The sequence below is a fragment of the Eriocheir sinensis genome, chromosome 6, assembly GCF_024679095.1.
Source record: "Eriocheir sinensis breed Jianghai 21 chromosome 6, ASM2467909v1, whole genome shotgun sequence".
Lineage (NCBI taxonomy): Eukaryota > Metazoa > Arthropoda > Malacostraca > Decapoda > Varunidae > Eriocheir > Eriocheir sinensis.
The window spans coordinates 614,475-621,602 of record NC_066514.1 but is presented as its reverse complement, the minus strand read 5'-3'; the positions used below and the strand labels follow the sequence as shown (position 1 = coordinate 621,602).

The following is a 7,128-nucleotide window of genomic DNA, read 5'->3' as shown; positions in this document are numbered from 1 at the left end:
ATTATCCCCTCTTCCACCACAATAACGACCACAACCACCATCACCACCTCCACCACCCCACCACAACGATCACTACCACCACCACCACCACCACCACCACCATCACCACACCACCTTCCACCACAACAATGGCCACAACCACCATCACCACCTCCACCACCCCACCACAACGATCACTACCACCACCACCACCACCACCACCACAACCCCAATTATCCCCTCTTCCACCACAATAACGACCACAACCACCACCACCACCACCACCACCACCACAACTATTACCACCACCACCACCACCACCACCACAACTATTACTACCACCACCACCACCACCACCACCACAAACCCAATTATCCCCTCTTCCACCACAATAACGACCACAACCACCATCACCACCTCCACCATCCCACCACAACTATTGCTACCACCACCACTACTACCACCACCACCATCACCACCCCAGTATCACCTACACTTGCGGCAGGACGGAGATAAAACTCATGCAATTATATATTCTTTTTTGACCTTGAATTAATATTTTTCCTATTTTAAATATTTGAAAACGTGACATCGACGAAGAGAGAGAGAGAGAGAGAGAGAGAGAGAGAGAGAGAGAGAGAGAGAGAGAGAGAGAGAGAGAGAGAGAGAGAGAGAGAGAGAGAGATTAAGAGATTAACCGGCAGATAATGAAAAAAAGACTTGAAAGGTATCCTCTATTTTTCTTTATCGTAACTATTTCTTCGTCTTTCTCTTTTCCTCTCCGATCCCTGCCTCCCTTCCTTGCCTGACCTCCCCCCTTCCCCTCTCCCCTTCCCTCAACAGTCTCAGCACCCACTAACTGCCTACACCACTCACGAGAGAGAGAGAGAGAGAGAGAGAGAGAGAGAGAGAGAGAGAGAGAGAGAGAGAGAGAGAGAGAGAGAGAGAGAGAGAGAGAGAGAGAGAGAATTACATACATAGAATTACGTAGAAAATCAGACCACACAAAACCCACGGTCCAGACTAGGTGGTCTGTCCTTAAACCTAAGTGATTCTACATTAATCAGATGGCTCCAAAACGTTGCATTTCTACTCTGGTTAATATTAAGTTGAAGGAAGTGACGGTCGAGCTTGTTTTTAAAGGAGTCAATCGTGTTACACTGGACCACTGACGGTGGGAGCTTATTCCATTCTCGCACTACAACGTTGGTGAAGAAAAATTTGGTGCAGTCTGAATTTACTTGTCTACATTTGAGTTTTACGCCATTGTTCCTCGTGCGCAAAGTGTCATCGATCATAAACAATGTTGATCTGTCTACATTCGTGAAACCATTAAGTATTTTAAAACATTCGATCAGTTTTCCTTGGAGGCGACGTTTCTCAAGAGAGAACATGTTTAGAAAGGAGATGAGAGGAGAGAGAAGATGGCGCCACTATAAACACTAGCCTGCGCCATGACGGGCTGGGTCCGACTACCATCCAAGCCCCTCAAGCAAGCATACTGGCGCTATAGGTTCAGACGTAAAAAAAAAAAAAAAAAAAAATGGTGGAAAGCCTTTCTTCGTAGGATTTGTTGCTCAAGGAAGGGATCATTTTCGTTGCCCGACGCTGAACACCTTCTAATTTAGTAATGTCCTTTGCATGGTGGGGAGACCAAAACTGTACCGCATATTCCAAGTGGGGTCTGACTAAACTATTGCAGAGCGGAAGTATTACATCTTTACTTATTCTTGAATAAAAAAGTTTCTTTTATTGAAGCCCAACATTCTGTTCGCTTTATTTGCTGCATCGATGCATTGCTGTGAGAATTTGAGGTTTGACGCGATTTTGACCCGCAAGTCCTTAACGCACTGAACGCTTGTGAGTTTAACGCCGCGCATTTCGTAATCGAACTTCTTATTTCTTGTTCCAACTTGAAGGACCTGGCACTTGTCTCCGTTAAAAGGCATCTCCCATCTATCAGACCAAGCTGAAATTTTGTGCAAATCCTCTTGGAGGCTTTGCCTGTCTTCGTCAGTGAGAACCGAGTTACCAATCTTTGTGTCGTTTGCAAATTTACTAATGCGATTATTGAGTCCAACATCCACATCGTTGATGTAAATAATGAAGAGCACTGGGCCAAGAACCGAGCCCTGAGGGACGCCACTAGTGACCGGCGCCCACTCTTAGTTAAATCCGTCAATCACCACTCTTTGTTGTCTGTTGCTCAACCAATTCGCGATCCATTGGTGAACTTGACCGTCAATACCTATTTGCTTTAATTTATAAAGTAATTTATGATGTGGGACTTTATCAAACTCTTTCTGGAAATCAAGATAGACTATGTCCAATGAACATCATAAACTGAGAAGAGATCGTTATAAAAGGTCAATAGGTTTGATAGACAGGATCTTTTGTTACGGAAGCCATGTTGCAACTCACAATTTTATCTTTAATTATGCTCTCAAGTAGCTTACCTACAACTGAGGTAAGACTAATGGGCCTTTAATAAACTGGTACTTTTTTGTCTTCTTTCTTAAAAATCGGTGTCACGTTAGTCTTTTTCCAATCTGAAGGGACGATGCCTTGTCGCAAAGACATATTGAATACGGTTGTGAGGGAGGAGAGTATTTCGCTCTTTGTTTCTTTGAGCAGAGTAGGATATACTTTGTCAGGTCCAGGACTTTTATTTGTATTAAGTGATTGGAGGGCCTTAAGGACTTCATCGGTTGTTATTTCAAAACTAGGCAATGCATGCTCGAGATTTACATTAGTACTGGTGCTGGTGGTAGTGGCGGGAGGACTGTTAGTATTAAACACCGAGGAAAAGTAATTGTTTAAGAGGTTTGCAACGTGTTGGCTGTCAGTCACTAATGCACCGTCGCTGTTTGTTAAAGGGCCAATTCCACTTTTGATCGCCTTTCTGTTGTATACTACTACTATAACTACTACTACTGCTACGATTACTACTACTACTACTACTACTACTACGATTACTACTACTACTACTACTACTACTACTACTACTACTACTACGATTACTACTACTACTACTACTACTACTACTACTACTACTACTACTACTACTACTACTACTACTACTATTAGTGATCTCCGTGTGTTTCTGTGCCTCCAAACGTTCATGCTGCACCTGTTTCTTAGCTTATTTTATATGAGATTGATTTGGGAAACTACTTGTTCTAGGGAGGCATTGCTCATTGGGAGAGTTAGCAGCGACAAAGCAAACCTCCCTATATCCCGAAAACCTTGTTCCGAGGCGTCACTATGATCGTACACTTAACATTTTTCTTATGTTTTGATGTGTGACTATGCTTGACAAGATCTGTGATGTGCTCGTATTGTGGTTTTGCAAAATTTACAAGCTGCGTGCATATCATCACCGGGGATGTACTCCTTATCAACTCTTTAACCCAGTAGCAGCGACGGGCCAAATTTGCGACTTTACCGTGTACCAGCGACGGGCCAAATTTGCGACTTTACCGTGTACCAGCGACGGGCCAAATTTGCGGCTTTACCGTGTACCAGCGACGGGACAAATTTGCGGCTTTACCGTGTAGCAGCGATGGGCCAAATTTCTGCCATTATATAAACCTCCCAAAATAGATGATGCATAAATTGATCACACATGCGTTGATATATATTATGAAATGGTTTGCGTGAGTGATGATTCTTTCTCATTATTTTACTTAGAGGGACCTTTAACCTAACCTAACCTAACCTAACCTAACTTAACCTAACCTTTAACCTAACCTAACCTAACCTAACCTAACCTTTAACCTAACCTAACCTAACCTAACCTAACCTAACCTTTAACCTAACCTAACCTAACCTAACCTAACCTAACCTAACCTAACCTAACCTAACCTAACCTTTAACCTAACCCAACCTAACCCAACCTAAGAAACATGACCCCCGCAGCTACCGGGTTAACCCTTTCTTTGCGCGTGGTGCGAGACACGACTATCCCCTCAGGCGCAGTCAGACAGCTCAGTGGGGGGTCTCTTTTAACCTCTGTATCTCAAAAACTATTCATCATTTAAAGGAGACTCCAATCTATTCCACCTTCCGGGAATCGATCTTGGGAGCTCTCAGTTGCGCGGTGAGTGTGCTAACCACTGCACTTCCTACCTCCGTGTGTGTGTTTGTCTACCCAAAACAATCCAATACATATTTTGCAAGTAAGAGCAAGAAAAATACAATAAAACGATACGATATTTTGGGGGAGGCGGTGGCTGAATGGATAGCGTGACGGCGCCGCGTTCAGGACGACGCGAGTTCAATCCCCGCCCGGTGCCACCAAGCTGGGATTTTTCAGCCGCCGCCGAGTGGCTTAAAACTACCCACATGCTGTCCAGAAGACCACCTATCAACCCGGACTCTAGATTCTAGGATTAAAGATGAGCTCCGGGAGGGCAGCATGAGCCAATGCAAGATGGCGCCACTATAAACACTCGCCTGCGCCAGAACGGGCTGGGCCGACCATCAGGGCCCACCGGGAAGAAGCCTTGGGCCGACCATCAGGGCCCACCGGGAAGAAGCCTTGGGCCGACCATCAGGATCCACCGGGAAGAAGCCTTGGGCCGACCATCAGGATCCACCGGGAAGAAGCCTTGGGCCGACCATCAGGATCCACCGGGAAGAAGCCTTGGGCCGACCATCAGGATCCACCGGGAAGAAGCCTTGGGCCGACCATCAGGATCCACCGGGAAGAAGCCTTGGGCCGACCATCAGGATCCACTGGGAAGAAGCCTTGGGCCGACCATCAGGATCCACCGGGAAGAAGCCTTGGGCCGACCATCAGGATCCACCGGGAAGAAGCCTTGGGCCGACCATCAGGATCCACCGGGAAGAAGCCTTGGGCCGACCATCAGGATCCACCGGGAAGAAGCCTTGGGCCGACCATCAGGATCCACCGGGAAGAAGCCTTGGGCCGACCATCAGGATCCACCGGGAAGAAGGCTACCAGCGCAATAGGCCGCGACGTAAGAAAAACAAACAAAAAACCCAAACAAAACATAATAAAATAGTTTCAAGATTTTATTACGATTATCACATTCAGAACCACCACAGCTAAACTCTTTTCTTCCAGTTAACATTTCCCATTCTCTTCCTTCCTTTGTATCTCTTCACTCACCCAAACAAGCCACGATATCGCGTAATTCTAATGAAGATACACAAAAACAGAATAGTTTCAAGATTTTATTATAATTATCACATTCACAACCACCACAGCTAAACTCTTTTCTTCCAGTTAACATTTCTCACTCCCTTTCTTTGTATCTCTTCACTCACCAAAACAAACCACGATATCGCGTAATTCTAATGAAGATACACAAAAACAGAATAGTTTCAAGATTTTATAATAATTATCACATTCACAACCACCACAGCTAAACTCTTTTCTTCCAGTTAAAATTTCTCATTCTCTTCCTTCCTATACTGACCCAAACAAACCCTTCCGCCCTGAACCATGCCTCAGTTTTCATTAAAATGCGTAGGAAGGGACCCCAACATAACGCAAACACCCCCCTCCCCCCCACCATTACCCTAAGCCATGCCTGATCACGCTCTTCCCTAACAGGCGTAGAAGGGGAAGTTATAGCATTGGACTCCGGCAGGGTTGGCAGGCTGGGCAGGGATGGGCGGGGTACGGCAGGGATAGAATGGGTAGGTGGGGCAGTCGGCAGGGGACACGCTGGCGGGGAGCTGTGATGGGTAGGCCCCTGTCAGACCCGCCAACAGCACCACCAGCAGGGTAGCGGCGAGAAGGGTAACTGTCTGTGGGCGTGGAAAAAGTTGGAAAGTTTCGTTTAGTCGGCGCAACCCCTTGTCTTCTGATGTCCTACAGGAAGACATCATCAAGCTACAGGAATGGAACAAAAAGTGGCTGCTACAATTAAATGAAGAAAAATGTAAAGTATTGCATTTTGGGAGGGGATATCCAGCACACCAATACCACATGGGAAACACTCCACTATCCACCACAGAGGCAGAGAAAGACCTGGGAGTGTATGTTACCAGGCTACCAGTGAAGGGATATCCAGCACACCAATACCACATGGGAAACACTCCACTATCCACCACAGAGGCAGAGAAAGACCTGGGAGTGTATGTTACCAGGCTACCAGTGAAGGGATATCCAGCACACCAATACCACATGGGAAACACTCCACTATCCACCACAGAGGCAGAGAAAGACCTGGGAGTGTATGTTACCAGGCTACCAGTGAAGGGATATCCAGCACACCAATACCACATGGGAAACACTCCACTATCCACCACAGAGGCAGAGAAAGACCTGGGAGCATATGTTACCAGGCTACCAGTGAAGGCTAAATCCGTGCCAATCGCAGCGGACGGGTTGATATATGAATTACGGATATCTAATCAAAGAATAGGAGGAAGAAAGGAAGGAAAGAAGTAAGGGAGGTAGGAAGGAAGAAAGAATAGAGGGATGAAATAAAGGATAGAAAGAAGAAGAGAATAGGAGGGAAAATTGATAGAAGATAAAAGGAAGGATACGAAAGCTTGAGAAAGAAGCGGAAGCAGAAAAGAAATATAGAAGAAGGTAAAAATGAAAGACAGAAAAGAAATAAACAAAATAATTTGGATGGAAAGAAAAAAAAATAAGGAAAATTGACGGAGAGAGAGAGAGAGAGAGAGAGAGAGAGAGAGAGAGAGAGAGAGAGAGAGAGAGAGAGAGAGAGAGAGAGAGAGAGAGAGAGAGAATGAAATAAATAAATAAAGAAAGAAAAAAAGAAAGAGAGAGAGAGAGAGAGAGAGAGAGAGAGAGAGAGAGAGAGAGAGAGAGAGAGAGAGAGAGAAGCCAGACTCACCAGGGCTCGCATGATGTGGCGTAGTGTGGCGGTGTGGTGGGGTGTGGAGGGTGTGGTCAACTTTATATACCAAACCTGACCCCACCGTCACCCCCGCTGCCCCCCCTCATGCCCAGTACCCGCCGCTAGCCCCGCCCTATTCCTTTGTCTTTGTGTTTGTGTTTGTTTGCTTGTTTATGTCCGTTAATCTGTTTTGGTATATGTATGTGTCTATCTATCTATCTATCTATCTATCTGGTGAGCTATCTGCATTAGCTATATGGGTATCTATGTGTCTATCAGTACATTTGTTTCCTTATCTTTGTCTACTCTT

The 7,128-nt window shown here is 45.6% G+C and overlaps 1 long non-coding RNA gene across 1 annotated transcript; it reads right to left on the bottom strand.

The window, feature by feature from the left end:
* Positions 1 to 5,323: 5,323 nt before the first annotated feature.
* LOC126987154 (uncharacterized) lies at positions 5,324 to 6,863 on the bottom strand. Its single transcript, XR_007740301.1, has 2 exons — positions 6,816 to 6,863; positions 5,324 to 5,757 (listed from the first exon to the last, which is right to left on the bottom strand). It is a non-coding gene; the product is annotated as an uncharacterized LOC126987154 (long non-coding RNA).
* Between the last annotated feature and the right edge of the window lie 265 nt (positions 6,864 to 7,128).